We start from the raw sequence: 11495 nt of genomic DNA on the forward strand, positions 1-11495 counted from the left end.
AACACGGCTCTGGAGGCGAATTAAAATAAACTCGCAGAAAAGCAAATGAGATGTTTCTACAAGAAATAGGAGAGAAGAAAGAACTACTGAAAGTTACGGGTCAGTGAAAAGCAAAAATTGTCGAGCACTTAGACACAATAGTCTTTTACAAAACATTTCTGATGGCAAGTTTGTAGGTACGAAAATGGATTACTGAGGACACCCTTTTTGGAGATATGATCAATGAGCTGGGATGTTCTTCATACATGGAGATGAAGACAGGAGGCTGTGGGTGCAGAGATGACGCTTAGCCCATTGAAAGGGCGACATGTGAAACGTGTGGTGGTCGATAACAGGTCCCAGTATTCTATACTGCTAGCAACAGAGAACAAGGGATCTACAGATTCTGGATGATGGAGGGCTGAGCCACAGAAATTTGGGGAGGGGGGGGGGGGGGGGGGGGGGAGCCTGAGGCCTTTCTCACAATGTGAGATATTTGAGTCTTTCCTTAAATTCTTCATGGAAAGTTCGAAGTATATTTAAGCCGATCAGATCAGATCGGCATTCAGGACCTCTCTTCATTAGAGCAGTGATTTAAATGTAACAGAACTTTTGTGTTATGTTTTACTTAACATAATTATACCCCATCAGTCCAAAAAGTTTCAAGGCTGGATTAATAAAAAACCAGGGGACCCATACAAAACTTTTGCAGTTTTATAGTTTTAAATAATGACAGTATTTGGAATAAGTGTAGTCAATCGGATAAGGGCAGTTGTGCAAATGAAGATAGAACACCTTTAAAAATGAAACAAATGATGTGAAAGAATAATCATGAATTTATGACACATCCTTGTTAATACATTTCCAAGTGTCTAAAAAATGTTTTGCATTCGGAATATTTGTCCCAGCTTGTACGACAGGCAGACATCAGGGACTGTCCGTAGGGTCTCAGAACCTATAACTTTCACTAAACAAACATTTTCAGTTTCAGTAAGCACATTAGACCATAGTAGCAACAGGTAAATCGCAACTCAAGGCAACAATGACAACAAGTACATTGTTTTGGAGAGTATATTCATTTAGAAAAGTGAACTTGTATGACAGGTAGAGATAATTATCTATGACATTGCTGTATACAAATTATCCAGTTAATTAGTACTTTAAAACACAAATCAAATGGTATTTGTAAGAAGATAATATGAAAAAGTAGTCTCTTATTTGTAATTAATAGGTTAGCTTCATAAAAAACACGGTAAACATCAATAAAACTGACAAACTGCGGTGACAGATTCCTGACTGGAAATGGAGGATTAAAGGTCGCATGAACATGTGTCCAGAGCTGCATCGTTGCCACGGGAGGCGGCGCTGACGAAAGTTCTCTGGGCACGTTCCGTGTGCTCCTCATGTTGCTGGCTGTGTGAGTTATGCAGTGTAATAGAAGCAGTAGAATGGTCTGGCATTTGTGTCAGGAACAAGCTGAGATGATGTATGTGTACGGCCAAGCAGATGGAAATGGTCAAGATGCAGCACAGCTAAACCAAAAGCGTGTACTCTCACAGACAAACGTCATTTCGAGACCTTTTTGGGTATTTGTGTGATCAGGGGTGCTACCAGACAGACGAATGTGCAGGGAGGCAGTGGACTGCATACACCAGATTTGGAGAACTGGGTTGTACAGGATATTGAGACGGACCCTAGTACAAGCTCCAGGCAAGTGGCCCGCCAACATGATGTAAACCAAAGTATGATTATGTGTATCCTGCATGACAACTGCTACTCTTCCTATAATCTGCAATGAGTACAAGGATTATCAGCAGTGGATTTCCCTCTATGGGAAGGATTTTATCAGAGTTTTTTTGCACAGGACCATCACAATAATGGGATTTCTGTCATCAGAAATGGCACCATCAAACTGCATAATGATCATCTGTCCTGATATGGATATGATCCAGCTCTGCACTGTATTCCTGGATAATTTGTTATACACACATCAAAAAATGTTTTGCGTCAGCCCGATTCCCAGAACTCGTGAAGATAGATGTTGACTGTGCATATTGTATCACAGACACAGTCCCTTTTACTGTTCACAGATGTCATTGAACCCACCCAAAGATGTAAACAATCATGCATCAGCAGCGCCTATTAGACAGAGGGGGTCCTACAGCCAATCAGTTCCAGTCATTCCACCAGGAAGGAGGTACACGGCTCGTGTTGTCTGTAGTTCATCCATGCCTAGACAATCAATACCGCGGTTTGATCGCGTCCACATTGTTACTTTGTACTAGGAAAGGCTCTCAACGAGGGAAGTGTCCAGGTGTCTCAGAGTGAACCAAAGCGATGTTGTCCGGACGTGGAGGAGATACAGAGAGACGGGAACTGTCGATGACATGCTTCGCTCAGCCACCCAAGGCTACTACTGCAGTGGATAACAGCTACCTACGGATTATGGCTTGGAGGAATCCTGATAGCAATGCCAACATGTTGAATAACGCTTTTCGTGCAGCCACAGCACACACTGTTATGACTCAAACTGTGCGCAGTAGGCTGCGTGATGCACAACTTCACTCCCGACGTACATGGCGAGGTCCATCTTTGCAACCACGACACCATGCAAGGTGGTACAGATAGGCCCGGGAACATGCCGAATGGACCACTTAGGATTGGCATCACTTTCTCTTCTCTGATGAGTGTTGCATATGCCGTCAACCAGACAATTGTTGGAGACACGTTTGGAGGCAACCCGGTCAGACTGAATGCCTTAGACACACTGTCCAGCAAGTGCGGCAAGGTGGAGGTTCCTCGCTGTTTTGGGGTGGTATTATGTGGGGCTGACGTATGCTGCTGGTGGTCACGGAAGGCGCCGTAACGGCTGTACAATACGAGAATGCCAACCGATAATGCAACCGTATCAGCAGCATATTGGCGAGGCATTCGTCTTCATGGACGACAGACAATTTACGCCCTCATCGTGCACATCTTCTGAATGACTTTCTTCAGAATAATGACACTGTTCGACTAGAGTGGCCAGCATGTTATCCAGACATGAACCCTCTTGAACATGCGTGGGATAGATTGAAAAGGGCTGTTTATGGATGATGTGACCCACCAACCCTTCTGAGAGATCTAAGCCGAATCGCCATTGGGGAGTGGGAAAATCTGGACCATCAGTGCCTTGATGAATTTGTGGATAGTATGCCATGACGAATACAGGCATGCATCAATGTAGGGAGGACATGCTACTGGGCATTAGAGGTACCGGTGTGTACACAGCAATCTGGACCACCACCTCTGAACGTCTGGCTGTATGGTGGTACAACAAGGAATGTATGGTTTTCATGACCAATAAAAATGGCAGAAATGATGTTTATGTTGATCTCTAATCCAGTTTTCTATACAGGTTCCAGAAGTCTCGGAACCGAGGTGACGCAAAATTTTTTTTTGATGTGTGTAGTTGCACGCACATACACCATCCATTCTAACACATGTTCATAGGACCTTTTTTTTTTTGTCCACTTCTAGTAAGGAATACGCCCCTGTAGTTTGTCAGTTTTATTAATATTCCCCCTGTACACATGTGAAGCTGGGCATCCTTGACGCCCTTTTGCCTATGAGAATTAAGTCTTTTTTTTATTTTAAAATTTTCTGCAAAAAGTAAGTTTTGCCACAAAATCAGTGTGCAATGTCAGAAGCTGGTTAAAAAAACCTTTCTAACAATATCTGATTCGTCCCACTATGATTGGTACGTGTTGGAAAATAGGGATAAAGGGCTGGCAGGTCGATAGACACACAAACAAACACAAACATACACACAAAATTCAAGCTTTCGCAACAAACTGTTGCCTCATCAGGAAAGAGGGAAGGAGAGGGGAAGACGAAAGGAAGTGGGTTTTAAGGGAGAGGGTAAGGAGTCATTCCAATCCCGGGACATATATGTCTGCTTGTGTCTGTATGTGTGAATGGATATGTGCGTGTGTGCGAGTGTATACCTGTCCTTTTTTCCCCCTAAGGTAAGTCTTTCCGCTCCCGGGATTGGAATGACTCCTTACCCTCTCCCTTAAAACCCACTTCCTTTCGTCTTCCCCTCTCCTTCCCTCTTTCCTGATGAGGCAACAGTTTGTTGCGAAAGCTTGAATTTTGTGTGTATGTTTGTGTTTGTTTGTGTGTCTATCGACCTGCCAGCGCTTTTGTTCGGTAAGTCACCTCATCTTTGTTTTTATATATAATTTTTCCCACGTGGAATGTTTCCTTCCATTATATTGGAAAATAGGGATTGAGAAATAATATATGTGATTGAGAAAAGTTAAGGTGGTTTGAATGCTTCAGGTGTTTACATAGTTACCTCCCACTAGACAACAGGGCATAGAATTATCATACTACCATGCGAAACAGTCAGAGAAGTCCTCCTTTTGGAACGTTGAACAAACTTTTCGTCACACCAGCTTGAATGGCTTATATTGCAAAAGCGTTGACCCTTTGTGTGAATTTCTGCACTTTATCATTTTGTGGTAGATTCATATTGATAATACCAAATCTTGATATATGTGATGATATTTTCTAGAAAAAAAATTGTGCCCCTTTTTGCTTTTTAGTCACATCACAGCAAGTGTCCATGTCTTGTTTTTTTTCAGAGCTTGAGGTGCGTGGGGCAATCTTTGCATGCACTTTTCTCCTCTTCAATATCTTCTGGTGGATGTTTTGAACACTCAGTTGAGATATGTTGTTCCATTGTAATTTGTTACATAACAATATTGACACACTACAGCCTGAATCCACGTTGTAACACAGCATGCTTGCAACTGGCTGGCTAAATGCACATCTGTTGTTTTCAGTTATTATTGCAAGTTGCCAGCATAATATGGTGCTGATGTCACTTGTACACCAGGAATAAAACTGGTCTTAAATCGTTTTGGTCAGTCTGTGTAAATAATAATAACTATAACTGTACTAAAATAATTGAAACAATGATTTGAAACTAGATTTGTAATATCTTAGGGTCATTTGGAATAGCAGAACTGAGGATTATGAGAAAACACTACTGATAATTATTAACAAACTCGCCGAGTATGTGCAAACAAATGCCATCTTAAGAGTGGGAACAGTCACCAAAGGTGTACCACAGGGCTCAATATTGGGTCTACAGTTGCTCTTGCTACAGACAGGGAGTAACTAAATTCACTTTACCAACTTTGAGGACAAGTTCCTTACACCAAAACAAGAAGAAAATGTTGGTAAACATGAGTTCCAAAATGCATACCTTAATTGCTATAAGCACTTGTTCATTTTCAATGGTGTGAAACACGTCTATTCTACTGGAAGCTCTTTGCTTTCCATATTTTGGGTGGAAGTAGTATAGAGCAAAATAAGAAAAAAGAAATCCAGTAAAAATGGGCTCCAAAATGCATATCCTAAGAACGATGAGCACTTGCTCAATATAAGGGATGCGTTTCACGGTAATGAAGATGACCAAGTGCTCATGGCTCTTAAGACGTGCACCATAGAGCCCATGTTTATGAGGATTTTTTATTTCTTGTTTTAATGTTAGGAACATGTCCTCAAAGTCTGCAAAGAGAATTGAAAATTACTACTAACTGGTTCTGTGCAGATGGACTGTTGCAGAGTTCAGTTAAAACACAATACATTAGTGTCAGTACTGCAAATTGCCTGACCATTTTACTGTTTCCAAGATTCATTTTTGAATACAATAATCTAACACCTGATTTCATTGCTCATTTTGTTTATTACTCCAAATAAATGGAGAATCTTGATGACAATTTTCTGTTACATGTTACACTGACTTCATTGATTTATATATTCCAGTTTTTAAACAAAGGAAACTCCAGGTAGGAATATCAACAAGACAGAAAAAAATACGTTTCTATTTACCATTCAGGTAAAACACTAAGATACAGACAAAAGATACTTACACATAAACTTTCAGTTACAGCCTTCATTGGAAAAAAGAGAAAAACACACACACACCATTCATTCACAAAAGCAAGCTCACTTCACACACATATGACCATTGATTCTGGCAGCTCAAGCCAGAATGCATCTATCATGTCATAAGGAGAAGGACAAGGAAAGGGGAAGAGATGAGTACTGTCTGGCAGAATTTGCATGGAGTAGAATGCCAACGCGTGCAGCGTCAGTTTGTGGGCTAGGGAGGTGGGGAACACCAAGGGAAAAAGGAGAGGACAGGGGGAAGATGGGTGGTTGTGTTGGCAGTGGTGGCAAACAAAGAGTGTAGAAGAGGGGAATGGGGAGGAGGAAACTGCTGGGTGGCAGGTTTAGGGACAGTATGTTACCATAGCCTGAGGCCAGGATAGTCATGGGAGTGGAGAATGTGTTGTAAGGGTTACTCCAATCTCTCAGATCAGAGAATCTGCTGGTGGAGGGGAGGGGGATCCAAAAGGCTCCGGTAGTGAGGCAGCCATTGTAATCAAGGATATTATGTTCAACTGCATGTTTTGCCACAGGGCAGTCTACTTTGCTCTCAGCCAGAGTTTGGTGTTGTCCGTTCATCCTGGTGGACAGCTAGTTGGTAGTCATACAAATATAAAAAGCTGTACAGTGATTTCAACGGAACTGGTAAACGGCATGGCTACTTTCACAGGTGCCCTGGCCCATGATGGGGTAGGATAAATGTCTGATAGGACTGGAATAGGAAATCCTGGGTTAGTGAACTGTGCAGGTCTTGCATCTGGGTCCTCCACAGTGATATGATCCTTGTGGCAAGGGATTGGGATTGAGAGTAGCATAGCGATGGACTGGGATGTTGTGGAGGTTGGCTGGGCATGAAACACCACTTTAGAAAGGATGTGAACGATCTGGGGGAGGATGTCCCTCATTTCAGGGCACAATTGTAGGTAATGAAAGCCATCCACAGGATGTGGTTCAATTGTTCCAGTACAAGGTGGTTTTGGGTGACAAAAGGGCCACTCCATAGTGGCTGGTTCTTTGGGATGGTGGGAGGATTGGGGATGTGAGGGGAAATGGCACAGGAGATCAGACTGGATCGGGGGATAGTGCCTGTCTTCAAAGGCCTTGGTGAGACCCTCAGCATACTGGGCAATGGAGTTCTTGTCACTGCAGATATGCCATCCCCAGGTAGCCAGGCTGTACAGGAGGGATATTTTGGTGTGAAAGGAATGCAGGTATTGTTGGTGGGTTTAAAGAGATGTGGATGGAGCCTTCAGAGAGGAGGAGGTCAATGTCTAGGAAGGTGGCATGTTGGGTTGAGGAGAACCAGGTGAAGCATATGGGGGAAAGGTGTTAAGGTTGTGAAGGAATAAGGATAGGGTATCACTGCCCTGAGTCCAGATCACGAAGATATCATCAATGAACCCAAACCAGGTCAGATGTTTGGTGTTTTGGAAGCCTAGGAAGGTCTCCTCTAGATGGCCCATAAACAGGTTGGCATGGGAGGGTACCGTGCAGGTGTTCTTGGCTGTGCCACAGATTGTTCGTATACCTTCCCTTCAAAGGAGAAGTAGTTGTTAGTAAGGGTAAAGTCAGTGAGGTGTGTGCGGTAGTGGATTTAGAGTCTGAAGGACATTGGGAAAGTTAGTGTTCAATAGCGGTAAGACCATGGGTATGAGGGATATTGGTGTATAGGGAGGTGGTGTCAATAGTGATGAGTAAGATCTTGGAGGTAAGGAGTGGGGATGGTGGAGAGTTGGTGAAGGAAGTGGTTGGTTGGTATCTTTGACATGGGAGACTAGATTATGGGCAAGTCGATGGAAGTGTTGGTCGCTGAGAGCTGAAATTCTTTCAGGGTCCACAATATCCAGCCACAATGGGGCATTCAGAATTGTAGGCTTTTAGCTGTTGGAGAGCATGTAGAAGGAGGGTATGCATGGTGTCATTTGGGTGAGGAGGGAATGGATTCAGGGAGAGTTTCTGGGAAGGGCCTAAGGCTTTAAGCAGGGACTGGAAACTGTGTTGTACTTCTGGAATGGGATCATTTTGACAGTTTTTACATTTGGGGGAATCAGATACTTGGTGGAAGTCCGACACAAAGTAGTCACTGTGATTTATTTCAACTTGGTGGAACTGTTGTATGCAGATAGGATGATTAGGTCAGGATTAGTTTTGAGATTGTGTATGGCTATTCTTTCTTCTGCTGAAAGGTTGGTGTTCTGAGGAAGGGACTTGCAGAAGGATGGTGAGGCTAAGTTGGAGGTGAGGAATTCCTGGAAGGTGGTCAGTAGTTGGTAAGGTGGGAGGGGTGGGGCAGGATCATGGTCGGATGGTGGTATGAACTGCGAGAGGTAGAATTCAATGTTGGAATTAGGTTGGTCTCGGTTGGAGGGATTTGCAGCGATGGCAGTTTCCATTGCACAGATCAGGAGAAGAAGAGTAGGTCTTTGACAGGTAGAGCATGGTTAAATTTGGGTGTGGGTCTAAAGGTGGGGACTTTGAACAGGATTGAAACTTCTGTGGAGCTGAGGGTTTTGGTGGAAAGATTAACAGCAGTGTTATGGGAATGTTTTGGCTCTGCATTTGGTGTAGAGTTGGTAGGGAGTTTTGAGGGATGTGGCAAGTTGAAAATGTCAGCTAGGCAGGGTTTAGATGCTATGAGGGGTGGATAAGGAGGAACACGCTGGATAGGATAGGGATTGTAAAGTGGTGCCCCAAGCCAGTAGGATGCCAGCAGGTTGGATAACTTATGGAGGTACTGTCTGGAATGCCCCTCCTAAAGTGGTGTTCCATCACCCATCCAACATCCATAACATCCTAGTCCATCCCTATGCCATTCCCAATCCCAACCGCTTGTCACAAAGATCACATCCCTACAGAAGACCCAGGTGCAAGACTTGCACAGTCCACCCACTCAGCACTTCATATTCCAGTCCTGCCACAGGTTTATCCTAACTTATCAGGGGCTGGGCCACCTTTGAAAGCAGCCATGTCATTTACCAGCTCTGCTACAATTGTTGCACATCTTTTTATATTGATCTGACGACCAATTAGCTGTCCACCAGGATGAACAGCTACTGCAAAACTGCGACTGAGATCAAAGTACACCATCCTGTGGCACAACATGAAGCGGAACACGACATCCTTGGTTTCAGTCACTGTTTTGATACCCGAGCCACCTGGATCCTCCACCACCAGCTTTTCTGAACTATGCAGATGGGAGTTGTCCTTAGAACACTTACTCCGCTGCCATAATTACCTTGGACTCAACACAAGGTAACATACTGTCCACACACACTCTGCCAACATTTCCCTCTGTCCTATCACCTCATCCCCTCTCCTAGACTCTTTGTGTGCCAATCTCTGCCAATACAACTGCCCATCTTTCCCTGTTTCTCTTGTATTTTGCTCCATTTTCTCCACCTCGCACAGCCTCCTAAGCTGCACCTGTTGGCAATCTAGTCCCTGCAATTCTGCCAGAGAGCAATCCTTTCTTGGCCCTCCCATACATTGCTATCCCTTCTTCCCATTCTCCTTCCTCACCCCCTATAGTTTTCTGCTACCATTCCATGTGATAGCTGCATTCTGGTCTGAGCTGTGTAACGAAGCAGGGTTGCCCACTGCTATCCAGTTTTGGTTTTACAGTCCTTCAGTAACTTAGCTAAGCAATGAACTTTTATTTTACTCATTCCATGTAGGCTTTCACGGCCGGCGTCTTTATCAGTAAACTCTTCCGGGCTAAGTTGCCGTGGTCGATCTGTAGAATTTCTTCTCCCTGACGTTTCGTTCTCAACTGCGGAGAACATCTTCTGAGGTTTCACTACTCAGATTCCGACTACAGATTCTGTGGCCTTCAGCCTCATAGTACAGAATTCAGAAATAGTTTAAATAAAATTCCCCTGGTAAAATCTATTATTTCAGTACATTCTAATATCTATTCTGAAAGTAATGAGCTAATCAGTTTTATTGGAAATGCATACTATTAACAGTTATGGACAATGACGTATATTGTGCAATACATATTAAGTAAAATTCGAGTGAGCTAATAGATCAAATTCAGCTATAAGACTGCATCCAAAAGAAAGCCTAAATTTTACTGATTCCAGCAAAGTGTTTAAATTAACCTAAAGTCTGTTCGTTAAATAGATATTAAGACTTAAAATCTGTAGCCTGTATGACTTTCAGTGCCAATTGTGACCAAACTGCTAAATAATTCCGAGATCTGTTTTGATACTTTTGCTACCTTTATTTTTCTACGTAAAATGACTCCAGTCTCAACTTTGTTAAGTGCATTAATTAAGAATTAAGTAAATTTGAATATGTAAAAATTATTGTTCAAAAGGGCTGCCATGGTTATAAGTCAGGAATTTCCACGGCAGATGCACAAGTTAGTTCTGCGTATTTAAATTGATTCAGCTCACTCATGTTATTTAAATAATAAAACCCAATAGTTAACTTCAAAACCAGTTAGAAAGGATCATTTTAATCCTGGGAAATTATAAACTATATTGTATTAACAGAAATAGTCAAATATTCAAGCGCTCGTCTATATAAGGTCCGAGCTGGTGCAGCTCTAGTTAGTTCTCGGTCAGATTCTCTTGGAGCAAAAGTGCGGCAAGTTTGTTAATTTTTCGGTAATTGTAATTGTGAAGTTTGTTAAAGACTGGAAGTTTTTGACCTACCTATTGTGACGATTAAGTGTAAGAGGCCTGGTCACATGAATATTGTGTGTGCGAGTGATAACAAATAAATCGCACTGTGGTTGGCATAAATGTTCAACAATGAATACGATCTTGACTTTTGATTTTGGGAAACTTCACCTAGGATCCTGACTTCTTAATTTCAGTGTGATTTAGGTGAGATGGACGCAGCTACCGGGAAGACAATATTGAATAAACAAAGCAAGGTAGGTCGAGAACACTGCGCACTATCTACTGGGTGAGGAAGTGTTTTAATACCGGTACATCTGGTTTTGACGTGAACTTTAAGTGGCACTAATTAATAAGGACATGTTCCAGCACATTACATGTGGTGCCCCGGGTGAGGAAACAGCCCGGCATGTTTAGTTGCTGGAGTTGGTAATCATGCGTGCGTGAGACATGGTTGCTTGTGTGAATGAATGGTGTGCGTTTCTCCGTATCCAACAAAGGCTGTAGCCTTTTAATTGAGCCTGTCTGCAGCTTAGTGTGGTATCTTTATGGTAAGTAGCAATCTATCTTCCCTACATTATTAATTTTTAAACAAAATTGCCCAAAACCCAAAATGAACTCTCAGAAGACTAGCTAAACACTTCCTACCAAGACTGCTCTCAGCTTAACTGAATCTGTATGCTCTCTGGCATGGCACTCTTTGTAACTTATTGTTGTTGTGGTCTTCAGTCCTGAGACTGCTTTGATGCAGCTCTCCATGCTACTCTATCCTGTGCAATCTTCTTCATCTCCCAGTACCTACTGCAGCCTACATCCTTCTGAATCTGCTTAGTGTATGCATCTCTTGGTCTCCCTCTACTATTTTTACCCTCCACGCTGCCCTCCAATGCTAAATTTGTGATCCCTCGATGCCTCAAAACATGTCCTACCAACCGATCCCTTCTTCTA

Source organism: Schistocerca serialis, chromosome 11, assembly GCF_023864345.2.
Source record: "Schistocerca serialis cubense isolate TAMUIC-IGC-003099 chromosome 11, iqSchSeri2.2, whole genome shotgun sequence".
Taxonomy (NCBI): Eukaryota; Metazoa; Arthropoda; class Insecta; order Orthoptera; family Acrididae; genus Schistocerca; species Schistocerca serialis.